Raw genomic sequence first — 17,278 nt, forward strand, 5'->3', positions numbered from 1 at the left:
TGTGTGTATGTTTCATTTTTAAATAAGGGGTTTTTAGTTGTTTAGTATTGGATTGTTACATGCTGTTTTTATCACTGTTGTTAGCCGCCCCGAGTCTACGGAGAGGGGCGGCATACAAATCCAATAAATAGATAAATAATTTTGATAAAGAAGAAACATATTTAATTATACATATAATTACAGCAGCTAGGATCGTATATGCACAATGTTAGAAATTGAATAGGATACCAATGGAAAGGGAAGTTTTGAGAAAAATTATGGATTGTGCAGAGATAAGTAGATTGACTTTGAAACTTAAAGATAAACAAGACTCGGATTATTATAAAATTTGGGGGAATTTTTATGATTGGATAGAAAATTAAGATACACAGATGGCAAAGATGAGAAATGGTGGTAGCACTATATAATGATGTAACACAAAATTTACTTATTGTTTAGATTTAAACATATAGAACTTTATTTTATGATGTAGGTAACATATTATGAATAGTTTCTTTTACTAAAGATACATATATATAGAGAGAATTTTTAATTAGCTATATGATACAAGATTAAATTTAGATAAAAGAGATTTTATTATTCTTTATATTGTTGTAACCTTTTTTAGTAAGACAGTGAGGGAAAAAATTTAATTTAGAATTTTAAGAATTGCTAATAATGTATAAAATTAACAGAAAATTAAGACCTTCCATGGGGTGAGTAATGAGAAAAGAAAAGTTTGTATATAATTGATTTTAAGCATTGTTGTTGTGTTTATAACTATATATTGTTTTATTTCATGGTGGAGAAAATAAAAAATCTTATACCAACAACACATGAGCACACAACAGATACAAACTTAATGTAAACTGCTCCAAAATACGACTTTAGTAACCGAGTAGATGATGCATGGAACTCACTACCAGACTGTGTAGTATCATCTCCTAACCCCCAAAACTTTACCCTTAGACTATCTACTGTTGACCTGTCCCAATTCCTAAGAGGTCAGTAAGGGGCATGCATAAGTGCACCAGCGTACCTTCTGTCCCCTGTCCTAATGCTTCTTTTCATTTTTTAAACTAGTATCATGTATATGAATATTATTATATCTAATGTTTCTTACTTTTTTTACTAGTATCATGCATATAAATATTATTATATTATTATACCTCCAATATGTACTTGACAAAACAAACAAACAAATAAATACATAATTTAACTGTGAAACAATTGTCTGATTAAAAACTCCATAGTATGTGTTCCCTGAACTTTAAAATAAAAATATTAACACCAACCAATTCACCTAATACATTTCCTTTTGGTGAATGCATTAAGGATTGCAAGGAATGATTCTTGTATTGCATTCTATAAATGATTCGGATGGACCTGGACTCCGATTGGACAATTTTGTCCCAGGTGACAGGGGAAGAACTTAGTGCTATTATATGGGATGAATTTGAGCCTGTGATTCCTGAGGAAGTAAACAAGGCTGTGGAGTGAGGAGTTCCTCCACTTGTTTGCTGTATCCATGCCCCTTCTGGCTGGTTTTGGCCATCAGGGAGGTGATATGAGGCTGGTTTCAGGCTTTAGTTAACATGTCTTTGAGTAAGGGGTCCTTCTCATAACGTTTAAAGGGAGCAGTAGTGAGACCCCTCCTCAAGAAGCCTTCCCTGGATCCAGCAGAATTAAAGAACTTCCATCCAGACGCCAACCTTCCTTTTGTGGGAAAGGTTGTAGAGAAATCTGTTTCATCCAGTGACTCCTTATGGTCATTGGATGAAACGGATTATCTGGACCCTTGTCAATCTGGCTTCAGACCTGGTTATAGTACAGAAACTGCTTTGGTCATGATGATGAATGATCTCTGGCGAGACCAAAAGGGGGGGGGGGGTCATTCCTCTATCTTGGTACTACTTGACCTCTTGTTGGCTTTCAATATCGTTGACCATGGTATCTTTCTGGGATGACGAAGGGAGCTGGGGTTGGGAGGCCCTGTGCTGTGGTGGTTTTCCTCCTATTTCTCTGGTCATTCACAGTCAGTGTGACCCCTAGACCCCTTGTTTGTGGGGTGCCTCAGAGCTCAATCCTCTCTCCTCTCCTATTTAATATCTACATGAAACCACTGGTTGAGGTCATCCAACACTTTGGGGTGAGGAATCAGCAATAGGCTGATGATACCCAGTTATATATCTCCACCCCATATCAGTTCAGTGAAGCAGTGGATATGATGCACCAATATCTGGAAGCTGTGAGGGTCTGGATGGGTGGACAGACTTACACTTAACTCAGACAGGACTGAGTAGCTGTGGGCATTGTCTATGAAGGACTGTTCCATCTGTCCATCCTTGGTTCGGGGGGGGACATTAACCCTCTCAGAATGGGTCCATAATCTGGGTGTCCTCCTAGCTCCTCAGCTGAGATTGGAACAACTTCTCTCGGCTATGGCTAGGGAGACCTTTGCATAGGTTCACCTAGTGTACCAGTTGTTGTATCCTGTAATGGCTACCTTGTATCTCTGTAAATAGTTTGTTCCTTGTTAAAGCGCTGTCTGAGCTAGAATCAGGAAGTCGCTCCTGATTGGCTCAGACGCGGCTGCTCTTGCTTTGGCGGGAACCGCAAATGTATAAAAGGAGCGGTTTCTCCCAGGTAGAGCAGACGGTACTAGCTGAAAGTCACTTACCTTTTCTGAGCTGAAATAAAGGTACCGTTCTCACCTAACCCTGTCTCTGGGTCTACTTCACTGGCGACGACGGACGAAAGAAACCACGCGTGCAACATGAACAACCTCCAAATCGGCCGGGCTCCTGAGTTCTTCAATCCTGAGAAGACTTCCTGGGACGACTACTTAGCCAACTTCGAGATCTTCCTCGAGGCAGCAGGAATACGGGACGCCGACGCCGATCGGAGACGGGCCATCTTCCTAAACTTCTGCGGTCCAGAAATCCGCGCCCTCGCCCAGACTCTCACCGACCCACTGCCAGCAAGATCCGTCGCTTGGGACGTCCTGCAAGCCAAGCTCGCGAGCCATTTCAAGCCAACAAAACCAGCCATGGTTTTCCGGCACCAGTTCTCCAGAATGGCTCAGCGCGAAGCAGAATCAATCAACCAATTTGCAACGCGACTTCAAACGGTTCTTGCGAAATGCAAGTTTGACAACCCGGAAGCTCGCCTCACCGATGCCTTAGTTTTCGGCATGAGAAACGCCTCGGTCAGGAACAAACTCCTCACCGAAGACGAACTGACCCTACAAACAGTGATTAAGCTAGCACAAACCGCAGAGGTCGCCGACGCCGCTGCTAAAGAGCTGAAGGAACACGAAAGACAAGAAGTCATCGCAAAGATAGACTCCACGTTTTCCCGCGCCGAGGACCCAGACGACCTCAGCCCATCAGCTCGCAACGAGGACAGCTGTTTCCTGCTGCAAGACCAGCCGAGACAACACAGATTTCCTCACCCCGCCGCCCCCTGCGCCGGCTGCCAAGGAAACCATCAGCGCCAACGATGCCCCTTCCGGGACGCCATATGCCGCCGCTGCAACCGACGCGGCCACATCGCCGAAGCCTGCAGAGCAGCTGCACCAGAGGAAACCTTCTCCACTCCGCGCCATCAACGACCCCAGAATCAAACACCTCAACCGCGAGAAAACCGACCTTTCCGTTTTTCGGGCCGAAAGAACTACTCAGCCGCTAACCGCGACTACTCAAGAGGTAACACTAAATTTTCCGTGAATAACACGGCAACAAAAAATGGGGGCAAGATTGTAATTTCATTACTACTAAACAACAAGCCATGTTCTATGGAGCTTGACACGGGGTCTAAATACACCATTATGCCGTGGGAAAAGCTTAAATTGTACATGCCTAGCCTATCTAAATCTGAGCTATTGCAAACCTCATTGGTAATTAGAGATTTTCAAGGGGGGATAATCTCTGTTCTGGGCAAAGTGAATGTACCTATCGTGTTTAAGAATGTTAAATGTACCCTGCCTATGATTGTTGTTACAGGGGCTAAGCACTCTCTCCTGGGGTTGGCTTGGATGGAACCTTTGGGAATTGAAATTTCTGGTATTTGTACTGTTAACTCTGATAGCATGCCTAACTTTTTACAGGAGTTCCCTGAAGTGTTTAGCCCCACCTTGGGATCGTATAAAGGGCCCCCTATCTCATTTTCTATTGACCCCAAGGTCCCGCCTGTCCGGCTCAAACCTCGCAGGGTACCCCTTCCGCTCCTCCCCAAACTTGACCTGCAGCTGGATAAGCTCATAAGCCAAGGCATTTTAGTTCCTGTGGAGCAGGGACCATGGGAAACACCCATAGTCACGCCTCTAAAACCAGATGGCTCCTTAAGGGTTTGCGCTGACTATAAATCTACGCTAAATAAAGCCCTCCAACATCACCCTTACCCCATTCCGGTGGTACAACAACTCCTGCACTCCCTGGGGGAAGGGAAAAGGTTTGCAAAGATCGATCTCGCGCAAGCTTATCAACAGTTACCTGTCGATGAACCGACAGCAAACGCGCAAACAATTGTGACCCACAGGGGTGCCTTTAAATGTACCAGATTACAGTTTGGAGTAAGCATAGCTCCAGGGAAATTTCAAAGCATAATGGAACGTTTGTTATCTGGGATAAAGGGGGCCATTCCCTATTTTGATGACATCTTAATTGCAGGGGAAAACCAAGAACAGCTCAACAAAAGAATAAGGGAAGTACTTCAGAGACTTCAGGACAAAGGGTTAAGAATTAAGCCTGATAAATGCGTCTGGGGAACCAACAGTGTAGAATTCCTAGGTTATAAAATCGATAAGGAAGGTATCCACCCCACGACTGAGAAACTGAGAGCCATTAGAGAAGCCCCAGAGCCACAAAATAAGACGGAATTGCAAGCTTTTTTAGGCCTTCTTAACTTTTACTCCGTCTTTTTAAAACAGAAGGCAGCAGCAGCAGAGCCTCTACACCACTTACTCCAGAAAGAAACCCCTTGGACATGGGGGAAAACTGAACACGAAGCCTTTGTACAAATAAAACAATTATTAACTTCTAAAAGTGTGGTAGTCCAGTATAGTACTTCGCTACCCATCAGGCTGACGTGCGACGCTTCCCCTTACGGCGTGGGAGGAGTCTTGGCTCACATTTTGCCTAATAATACAGAGGCCCCAATTGCTTTCTTTTCCAGAACGATGACCAATACTGAAAGAAATTATAGCCAACTAGATAAGGAGGCTCTAGCTTTAGTGGCAGGGGTGAAGAAGTTTCATAATTACCTTTTTGGGAGAAGTTTTGAATTGGTTACCGACCACAAGCCCTTACTAGGTCTCTTAGCCCCCAACAAGCCTACTCCTCCATTTATGTCCCCAAGACTAATCAGATGGGCCCTTTTCCTCTCAGGATACCAGTACGAGCTCATCCATAAAGGGGGTAAAACCATCAACCACGCAGATGGTCTCAGTAGGTGCCCCATGGCAGAGTTAGTGGAGGACCCTGCCCCATCTGCTGATGTCTTAATGATAGAACTCGAGGACAACCCACTAACTACTGCAAAGGAGGTGTCTGCACACACGCAGCAAGATCCAATCCTAAAACAGGTGGTAAACTGTGTACTTAAGGGATGGCAAAATGACTCTGTGAAACCTGAATTGTGTGACTTCAAAACCAAAAGACTAGAATTGTCATATGTAAAAGGTTGTCTGTTGTGGGGGGATAGAGTGATCATTCCTAAAAGCCTAAGGGTAAAAGTACTCGAAATGTTACATGTGGGCCATCCTGGGATTGTCAGGATGAAGGGCCTAGCTAGAGGGCACTTATGGTGGCCAGGTTTGGATGCTGATATTGAAAACTGGGTAGCCAAATGTGATCCATGCCAAGAATCACGGCCTAACCCCCCCAAAACAACTCCAGCAGAGTGGGAGCAACCTGCGGGGCCATGGTCCAGGATCCATATTGATTTTGCAGGGCCAGTGGGGTCACAATACTTCTTAATAGTAGTGGATGCATTTTCCAAATGGGTGGAAATCATAGCAATGAACAACATAACCACAAGTGCCACCATCAAGGTGCTGCGCAGGCTGTTTGCTACCCATGGTTGCCCTGATATCCTAGTGTCTGACAATGGGCCACAATTAACGGCCAGGCAGTTTGAATTGTTCTTAGATAATCTTGGAGTCAGACACGCACTCATCTCGCCTTACTCGCCCTGGGCTAATGGTTTGGCAGAACGCTATGTTCGCGTGGCAAAGGAAGCATTGCGCAGGTCAGGCCCTGGAGATGTACAACAAAATTTGGACCAATTTTTGCTAACCCAGCACATTACCCCAAACACTCACACGCACGTAAGCACTGCTGAGTTACTAATGGGAAGGAAACTAAGGTCCCCACTAGATAGGTTACACCCAAGGTTTTGTACAAATAACCCAATGTATGTAAACCCTGAAAGACAAATGTATTTGGGTCAAAATGTGTTTGTAAAATTTTTTGATGGAGGTGTAAACTGGATGAAGGGAATTATTGTTAAACAAACTGCTCCTAAAACATATATTGTAAAACTGGAGGATGGTCGAATGTGGAAGCGGCACATTGACCACGTACGAAAACGCATGGAAAACTCCCTGGAGCAAACCACTGACACAGACTCTCCCATTTCAACAGACTTTAACACGCAACCCGATTTTATAGACATTCAAATGGACTTATCGGGTCAGAGAGAATCCTCCAGCGACGCCGAACCATCTTCCTCCTCCGAAGTCAGCGTTGTGTCTGCCAGGCCGAATCAGCAGGCCGGAGCCCAAGACAGGCCCCAGCCGCACCGGGGGAGCAACAGCGAGCCAACCTCCACCGTCGGTAGCGAGGACACAACTGAACTGCGCAGGTCGGAACGAGCCTCGCGGAGACCCAGCAGATTGGAGGACTTCGTCACATGGCTTTCGTGATGGATGTATCCAAACTAAGGAGGGAGGGGTGTTGTATCCTGTAATGGCTACCTTGTATCTCTGTAAATAGTTTGTTCCTTGTTAAAGCGCTGTCTGAGCTAGAATCAGGAAGTCGCTCCTGATTGGCTCAGACGCGGCTGCTCTTGCTTTGGCGGGAACCGCAAATGTATAAAAGGAGCGGTTTCTCCCAGGTAGAGCAGACGGTACTAGCTGAAAGTCACTTACCTTTTCTGAGCTGAAATAAAGGTACCGTTCTCACCTAACCCTTTCTCTGGGTCTACTTCACCAGTGGAGGCCCTATTTGGATTGGGAGTCTCTTTTCTCAGTCACCCATGCCCTTATCACCTCACTATTGGATTATACCAACATACTTTACATGGGGCTACCTCTGAAGAGTGATCAGAGACTACAATTGGTCCAGAATGGAGCCACATGAGTGGTTGTGGGTGCACCTAGGTACACTAACATTACACCAATCTTCTGTGAGCTGCACTGGCTCCCTATTGGTCTCTGGGCTCAATTTAAGGTGTTGGTTATTACGTTTAAAGCCCTGCATGGCTCAGGGACAGGTTATCTCTGAGACCACCTTCTAACTCTTAGTTCCCAGTGATTCTAGATTCCACAGAGCTGGTCTCCTCCATATCCTGTCAGCTAAACAGTGGGTCCACAGGGAAGGACCTTCTCTGTGGCTACTCCAGCTCTCTGTAACCAACTACCCCCTGAGATCCAGACTGCCGACCACACTCTATTGACCTTCTGGAAAGCATTGAAGACTTGACTTTTCTGGCAGACTTGGGGCCGTTGATCTTGCAATTTTATGAGGTCCTGCCTTGAATGATATGTATTTATGTGATTTTTAAACTGTTTTTTTCTTAATCTTGTATAATTTCTTAAAATGTGTTTTATATCTTGTTGTAAGCCACCCAGAGTACTTCAGGAGTTGGGTGGCATAGAAACACAATAAATAAATAAACAAGCAAACAAACAAATAAACATTTGAAAAAATGACTAATATTCTAAAGGTTAGGATTGAAAATTATCTTTTGGGTTAATATTCTAAACTCATTGGCACTTGTGTATAATCATATTTTTTTCATTTCAGTTATTTCAACAACCTACTGAGTAGGCATTCTCAAGATGAAGCTGTTGATCAGGGAGTGGTGCTTTGAACATCGGAAGAAGGAGCGAACTAAGTTACAAGCAAATGGCCCAGGAAGAATATGAATCTAAGGTAATAGAGACAGAAAAGGTTGAAGACAATGGCAATTGTTTAAGAAGGCTCAGAGCACTGGACCCAGAGTCCAGGAGGCTGTAAACTGTATAGGGAGGCCCAAAAAGTTGGTTTAGCAGTAGAATGCCACCAAGAAGAGGAATATAGCAAGATAAAAATAAAAGGATTTTAGGAATATAACATATTGTTCTACAGAAACTAAAAGACACAGGGGTGGCGCAGCAGTTAGAGTGCTGTACTGCAGGCCACTGAAGCTGACTATAGATCTGTAGGTCAGCGGTTCAAATCTCATTACTGGCTCAAGGTTGACTCAGCCTTCCATCCTTCCAAGGTGGGTGAAATGAGAACCTGGACTGTGGGAGCAATATGCTGGCTCTGTTAAAAAGTGCTATTGCTAACATGTTGTAAGCCACCCTGAGTTTAAGGAGAAGGGCGGCATAAAAATTGAATAAACAAACAAACAAATAAATAAATAAATAAAAAGATAAGTGTAAAATAAAATTTAAGACTTAAGTAAGTATATGAGAAGAGGTAGAAAATAAGGCTTAAAATAGGAAATTGCTTGCTGCAGCCTGTTAAAGAAATGCCCTTCTTTAACAGGATGTTTAATAGTAATATTTGCCTTCTAAAAAATTACACAAATTCTTATTTATATATAAAAGGACTTTACTCAAATATCTCTTTTATAATAAAATGCCAAAGTTCCTAAATTGGGGTGCTTTATGGTTGTGCCTGGTGTCTTCCTAAGCTGAACCAACAACAAGATAATAATTGGAGGGAGGAGATAAAAAGAAAGTTGTGTGACCATTCCCCATGAGGTACATTTTTCTCTAGACCTCCTTCAGCTTTTTTCTTCTCTCTCAAGGTTCAATAAACCCAGAGAATCATGTGTTTTCCACCACCATGCCTATTTCTTTGTACATTGCAAGCTTCACCATGGCATGCATATTTTCTTGCCTTCCACACCAAAATCTGCAGTGAATGTTTGGAAAGGAAAAAAAGGTAATTTGAAGAATCTTGCAAAGATTCTTGAGTCAATTCTGCCTATGTTGGAAGTGAATGTATTTGTTTGGAGGTAAATTTTATCCAACATTATAAATCTCTCTGACTATGGCTGAAAGACACTTTGGGATTTGGCCTAGTTGGAAGTTGTGGTGTATTTTCCACCACAACAATTATGTACCTCTATAGCTCAAATTTTCTTTATCCATTTAGAGCTGTAGGCATACTGCACATAGCTGTTAAAAAAATTAAGTAAGCACCTAACTGGGTGTTCACATGTGTCAAGTTTCCTTAGATTCCTTCTTAACCTTGAGGACTATTTTTACTCTAATGGAATATGATAAAACTGTCAGGATATATTAGTAGGCTTTAAAAACTAATTAAAAACCACCATTCTTGCTTTACAAGAATAAGTAAATACCTCACCAGCAATCTGTTTCTGTAATTTCTGTCATGAGGTTGATTCAATTTACTTGGCTTTCCTTTCCAACCTACATTAAGCCCTGTGTTTGATCATATCTTTGATCATATCTTTATTCTGACTCATAATATAAACAAACCTTGTCAAGGGCAGCTTAATAATTAGGAATGACAAATCAAGAGGCATATACTTAATGCTATTAGAAAAGGAATACAGTGGTACCTTGTCTTACGAACGCCTCTAATAACAAACCTTTTGAGATACAAACCCAGTATTTAAGATTTTTTTGCCTCTTCTTCCGAACTATTTTCACCTTACAAACCCGAGCCACCACCACTGGGAATCCATGCCTCTGGACTTCCGCTGCCAGCCAAAGCACCCATTCTTGCATTGCTGGGATTCCCATAAGGCTCCCCTCGCTGGGATTCCCTTCATTTTTGCCAGCATTGCTTTGAATCAGGAGGGTTTGCAACATGGGAAATCGGAGCCCTTCACCTTCCAAGCTGTGTTTGGGTTGCTGTTTCCGGGTCTTCCCCCATGCAGAAGATTTGGGAAGCTGCCGTGTGTGGGGGGGGGCAGCATGTGGAGGGGGGCAGCGATTGTGGCAAGGGAGGCAGAATAAGCACCTGCAAATTGCGAGGATTATTTGGGATATTGATGTTTTTGTTTGCTTGTTGGAGTTCTCCACCCCACTGCCATGGTTCCCATGAAGGATATTTTTATTTGGCATTTCGGGCGAGGAAGAAAACTCAGTGGCCTACGTGGTGTTGACTGGCTACTTTCTTCTTACTGGCATTGTTATATTACCATTATTGTTTGTTGTTATTTCAAAGGGATTTCTGATGCCCCTCAGGCATCCCACATTCTCTCCCCATCCTTCCTCTTTTGCAAAACAAGCTTTTTCCCCCTTGCCCTGGCCTAGAAATCTCTCATAGTGATAACTTGAGCAAAAGGAAAGGGCTATTTGGGAGAAAAAAACAGGGGGATCCCCATCCTGCTTCTGGCACTGGAGGAATTTCCACCCCACATAGATGAAACTGCGCCTATTTTTCTCTGCTGGGGTGGGGGGCAATGTTCACTCTATTTTTTGGTGTGAGCAGAAAAGTATAGTGTCTGAGCAGCACATTTTCATGCCTGAGCGCAGATGTCACCCAAGACAACTTGTTGTGTAATTATTTGGGGCTCGGTGCTGGGGCAGAATAAGGTCCCCTCCCACTATGTTATTCTGTTATTTTATATTTCAATTAATATCATTATCTTCTTACAAATCTGGATAGTCTGTCATGCCTACTCCTCCTTCTTATATATTCTTCTTAAAAGAAACTAAAACTGTTATACAACTTTTTCCTAATTAATGGGAATTTCCCCCCTTTTTTATTAAAGGAAATTAATAATAAAACAAAAGCAAAATGTATTACTATTAAAACTAAAAAAAAATAGCAAACCAAAAACACAACTATTAATAAATCCATGCTTTAAAATCTTCATTTCTTAAATATTTATCATAGTATTATAGTAATTTAATAATACTATGAAAATCTATCTGAACACCAATGCATCAATTAATATATTTCCATATTTACTTTTATATAATTTCATTCAATATTTCCAAGCTTAATTAATTTTCAGGCACTTAGCATTTACAATTATTAACTTTCATAGAAACATTAAACATGATCAATTTGCTTTTGATTACATGGACAGCCTTTAATAATCAGATGACAACTCTGCTAAGTATCAAAATGCCACTTAAACAGTTGAACTAGTTTCAAATTAGATTTTTATTTTCTTTTTCTCTCTCTCTCTTCCTTCTTTCCTCTCTCTTTCTCTCTCCCTCTCTCTTCCTTCGTCTCTTTTCTCTCTCTCTTTCTCTCTCCCTCCCTCCCTCCCTCTGTCTCTCTCTCTCTTCCCTCCTTCCCTCCCTCTTGCTGTCTCTTTCTCTCTTCCTCCCTCCTTCCCTTTCTATTTCTCTCCCCCCTCTTCCTCTCTTCCTTCCTCTCTTTTCTCTTTCCCTTTCTCCCTCCATCTCTGTTTCTTTCTTCCTCTCTCTCTCTTCCTTCCTTCCTCCTTTTTCTCTCTCTTTCTCTCTTCCTTTTACCCACTTTCTTTCTCTTTCTTTATCTCTCTCTCCCTCCTTTCCTCCCTCTCACTTTTAAAGGTCATGCTGCAAGATATAGCCAAGTCGGGGTGGGGGAGGGTGGGGGAAGAAGAGGAGGAAGGGGAGGAGAAGGGGCTCAGCAGCTGAGCCAGCTGGGCATCTTGCAGCAAAGGAGCTGGCCAGAAGGATTGATGGAAGCACTGGGAGGAAGAGGAAAACTTGCCCTGGGATACTCCGAGCAAGCGGGGGCTCTGGAGCTGAGAAACAGGAGGGAGCTGAATGCACCAAACCACCTTTCTTTTCCTTTTTTTAAGTCACTGGGCTGAATCCACACATGCTCACACAGACACCCCCCCCTCAAATTAAAAGTAAAAGAATAAACTGACAGAAGGACTGGGAGGAAGAAGAAAACTTGCTCTGGCGAACTTCGAGCAAGCACGGGCTCAGGCACTGAGAAACAGGAGGGAGCTGAATGCCCCGAATGGCCTTTCCTTTCTTGTTTTTTAAGTCACCAGGCTGAATTCACACACACACTAGCACGCGCACACACAAACTCTTCAAACTGAAAGTAAAGGAGTAAACATGGCGAAGTATAAACAAACCTCTCTCCTCCCTTATAACTGCCTCCCCTCCTCCGGTCTATTGAAATGCACAAAAGTTTTGGAAAGTTTCTGGCCATGCCATGGCCGAAGAGGGAAGGAATGGGTGGAACATGCAGGCACCATTGGGGGGTTTGGGAAGGAAGGAGGGGAAAGGAACTCAGAATCGTACCAGAAAAACCATAGAAGGAAACTGTTTATATATATAAATAAGTCACTCACCATTCTCAAGGGAGCCATTGGAGAGGTAGCGGCCACTCAGGCCGGGAATCATTATAAAGGGATAGCCAGCTAAGCCTTGGGTTGGAAGTAGCAGGGGGAAAGAAATGAGCAAAGCCTCCGGCAGCACACTTGGGAGAATGGGCGAAGAGCGAGACTGCTGCTTGCGCATGCGCAGAAGAGCCCCCTCAGCTTTTCTTCCTCCCACCCATCCCCAATCTTTTTGCAAGCACCCAGGGGGCAGGGGGAAGTAGGCTAGGAATCTAGGTCTCCTGCTTGAGCTATAGTGGGGGGGGGGGCGGACTAGCCATTAACAATAGCAGACTCGGTGGTTCCAGTGGGTGGACAGGGTCAGTCTTTCTGGGGGAGTCCTCCCACCCACCAACTCTTCCAAGCCTTGAAGCTGGGGAAAAGGATGGAGCTCGGAAAGGCGAGAAGCGAGAGAGGAATGACCGATCGAGCCAGCGAGCCAGTGATTCCGGATTGCATTTGCGCGGCTTCAAAAACGTCTGTGCCACAGGCTCCTAATGGCTGCACTGAGGTGTGCTGCACAGCTTAGAAGGAACAGTGCTCCTGATCACCAATGTCTCCCTCCTCTGAGTCAGATATTACTATCATTGGGGTTTCTACAGTCTCTGGTGGTTCCTCAGGTTTTATATCATTGGTGAAGAGAACACTGTTGCTTGTAATGTGATCACAAACATCATATATAGAGAGTATGAAGAGTCATAGTATGCTGCCTTGGGTGCACAAGATTAGATATGCCGCTCCCTATTTTGACAACCTGTGGCCTGTTTGATAGGAATGCAGTTATCCAGCCATGTAGGGATCCTGAGATGCCGCAGAATTTCAGTTTTAGAAGTAGTTTGTCATGAACTACTGAGTCGAAGGCTTTACAGTATTCAATATAAATTGTGTCTATTGATTGAAATGTGTAATCCATATGTTCTTGCAGTGAAGGTGTTGCAGGTTACAATATTTTTTTTCCTGAAACCTCATTGTTAGAGAGTAGATTGTTAGTTTCTAGATGAAGGGTAATTGATTGATTTATGATTGATTCTATGAGTTTGCATGAGACACAGCGTAGAGAGAATGGTCTATAGTTTTCAACTAGACTGGGATCTCATTTTTTGAAGATGGGGGTGACTGTGGCTAGTGACCATAGCTTTAGTAATGAGCTGGTCCTGAATGATTTTTGAAAGATTATGCTTAGTGGTTCTGCTATGGTGGTTGAGAGCTTTTTTAAAAAGTATGCACTTATACCATCAGGCCCAATTAATAGAGAAGATTTAAGGTCGTCTAGTGCTTTTTCAATGTTGTCCTCTGTGAAGTCTATTTGTGTTAAGTCATTGTGAGAGTTTGAGGTGCGATTAGGGACCATTGGGGATAAGTTATTGCTGTTTACAAAGACTGAGCCAAAGAATGTGTTGAAGAGATTAGCTTTGATTGATTCATTGCAGCATTCTTTGTTGTTGGGTCATTTTAGTGGTGGGATGGGTCTTGAGTCTTTGAATTTGTTATTTACAAAGTTGTAGAGAGCACAGTTGGATTGGGTGAGCAGGAGGTTTTCTCTTGTTTGCTGTGATAGTTGAAGCATTCTGTCTTTATTTGGTGGCATATATTTTTGTGGCAGTTTTTGAAGTTAGCTATGTGGCTTTTTTTGTTTTTCCACCAAAGAGCTTCTTTTTGGATTGTAGTTTTCTTATTGAGATGGGTAGGTTGTTTTTCTTGCTTTATGGTAGTTATTAGTGGTATATGTAGTCTGATAATTCTTTTGACTTCAAGCAAGAATATGCTGTAGAAGTCATCAGCAGTGTTACAGCTAGGGAATAGATTTTGCCAGTCAAGACTTGAGAGATCAGCATCTATGAGTTCACAGTTGGCTTTTTAAAAGTTGTACTTTGGTGTCACATTATTAAGGTGATTCTTGGAGTAGTGTAGATTGAGGCTGAAGTTAATCATGCTGTGGTCACTGTTGGAAAATGGTTTTTACTTGTAGCCCATAAATTGAGCTTTTGCTGTTACAGAATATGAAATCTAGGCAGTTGTTGAGTATAGAATTGTTTGTTACTAGTTCGTTGAATCCCAGATTGGTAACAGCATTATATAGGGTTGTATGAATGGGTTCAGTCGTGCTTTCATTTAGGGTCCAGTTAATGTGGGGTAGGTTGATGTCACCAAGGAAGATAAGAGGGTATGGGCAGGAGGCTGTCCACATTAGTAGTGAGGTTAATTTGTTCACATGGGTGATGTCGTAGTCTGGGGCTCTGTAACAAAGTAGGAAATGAAGTGTGGCATTTAGGGACAGATTATAGACAGTGGTTTCAGGGAGGGCGAGATCATATGGAACTTGGATGTTTTTTAGGTTTAGTGACTTTTTGTAGAGTACAGCTACTCCGCTCCTCTGCGGGATTCATGGTCTGATCAAAGACAAGGTAGTTTCTTGTTGTGATGATGGGGTCAGGAAGGGAGGCATTTAGCTATATTTCACAGACAAAGATAATGTTGAAGGTGTTAGTGTTTAGTAGTAGTAGGAATTCAGACATCTTGTTAATTATGCTTCTTGCATAGATTAGTTTGCATTTGAGATTCGTTTTGCATTTGAGATAGGTGCTCTTTCCTATTCTTGGTGGTGGTACATGGGATGTCGATTTGTGGTTGGGGGATGGTGGGTTGGATGATGTAGGATGGATTCTGGGTCTCGTTTTTGATGTGTTCAGCATGGTAATCTATATATAAGTTTGTTTCTCCAAGATCCAGTCATATCTTAAATTCCGCATAAAGTTTATGGGAGCAGATACTGTACATTGTAGAAGAGAGAGATCTGGTTTGGATGTAAGTTTATTGTAATTGGTATTGTTTCTGGCAATGGAGTTTATGGTGTAGATACATTGCCGTTTGATGGACTCATTTTTGCATACCACTCTGCAGAATCGGGGGGGGCACTGAGCTGTCGCTATACTTGTGCTCAGGGCCATATTTGGAAACATCATCAGGGGGCAATGGTTTGTGTATGGTGGGTTGCGGATGATGTTTCATACCTTTGATATATCAGACTTGTTGTTTTCTTCTAGACTGAAAAGGATTGCATTCTGACATTTTTGTCCAAGGTGGAGATGTCAATGGTTGAATTGGTAGGTCTTTGTATTTAGGGTAATGGTTGAGGTGGTTGTGGTGGAGTGTAAACAGGTAGTTGTGGAGTGATGTAGGATATTTGGTTTGATGGGTTTGCATTTTTCTGTGTTTGGATATTTTTCACCATGGATGCAAGACGTGATTCAAGTAGTCATTTATTATTTCAATGTTTCCAATGGATGCTTGTTGTATCTTTCTGGTTGTTTCTAAGGTATGGATCTTATCAGACATAGAAATGAGGTTGTCTAGTTTTTGTGAGCAGGATTGGCATATATATGGAAATTTTTTTTGAGAATGTTGGCTATTTGCTTAGTTATTTTGAGGCAGGAGTGATGGGTGGATTTGATGCAGATGTGGCATTTCTGGTACCCGTCATGATCATTAATGGCAGCATTGCATTTAAAGCATGTACAGCCCATCAATGAATCTAACTGAATAATGTGACCTGTGACAATTGGGGAGGTGATCATTTACTGTTTTAACTATACTGAAATCACAAAAAATATTCAGAGTTGGTTTTACACTTAATCATCATCATCATCATCATCATCATCATTATTATTATTATCATCATCATCATTATGTATTAGATTTGTATGCTGCCCCTCTCCAAAGACTCGGAGCGGCCAATATGATGTGCCCAATGAAAAAGTTCTTCGAGACTTTCAGTTTGGATTTGGTCTTTCTGTGCCCATGGTTGTTTTTGGCAAGGTCTTATCGAGAGAAGAGGATCAGTGGAGAGGGGAAGTTTTGGAGCATCAGAGGGAGAAAGGCAATCTCCTGCAAGATTTCAGAAACACCCTTAGATCAGGCTCAGAAGAGGTTGACCAGTCAATGGCTGATCGGAAGGTGTGACGACCAGCCATAAGCGGTGGAAGCCAAGAACAAATGCAGGAATTATATCGGACTTGAGAGAAAGGTAAAGGAAAACCTCTATGTGAAAGAACTAGTGAGATCAGGCACTGATTGTGTCTGGGCCAGATAGCGTCAAATAATAACTGTGAGAATAAATAATAAATGGGCATGAGTTGGAGGCAGAGAGAACGATAAGGGCAAGAGGAACTTGTAAGATGTAAGTGGAATTAATTAAGAAAGAGACGGTCGGAAGGAGATAAATTAAGAAAAGATGATTGAGAGGAGAACATGACAAGAAGACAGCAGATGTGGATTGTATGAGACTCTGATTCAGTGTTGCTGTGCTGCCGATTGGAAGAAACTTGTTATCTGTTGAAAGAGAACTTACTGACCTCTCTGAACTTAGTAAAGCAACTGATTTGATGGATTAGACTGAATCTGATTGAAATAAGGATTTAGAAAAGAAGGACAACATTTGGTTGGGACTGTCAACTGAGGCTGTAATTGAAATCTTAAGTCAGCAGGGAGGAGAAGAAGAAGAGAACCGGAACTGGAAGAACTTCAAAACAAAGAGAGAAGGCAGTCTGATAAATTTTTCATAAAAGGACATTATTCTATTCTTTTTTTCTCCTCCTGTCCTTGTTGCTGTAAGGAAGAATCTAACATTTGAAGCACTGTGGGACTATTCTTGCGTAATTGCTGGCTTGTCGCTACAATGATTTTGGACTTTCTCTGTTGTTAAAGTAAAGGAGTTGTTGATGTGATCATTCTGAGTTATTTCTCCAGCCTCTGCCCTTTCCCTCCCCACTCTCTA

Source organism: Erythrolamprus reginae, chromosome 7 (assembly GCF_031021105.1).
Source record: "Erythrolamprus reginae isolate rEryReg1 chromosome 7, rEryReg1.hap1, whole genome shotgun sequence".
NCBI classification, from domain to species: domain Eukaryota; kingdom Metazoa; phylum Chordata; class Lepidosauria; order Squamata; family Dipsadidae; genus Erythrolamprus; species Erythrolamprus reginae.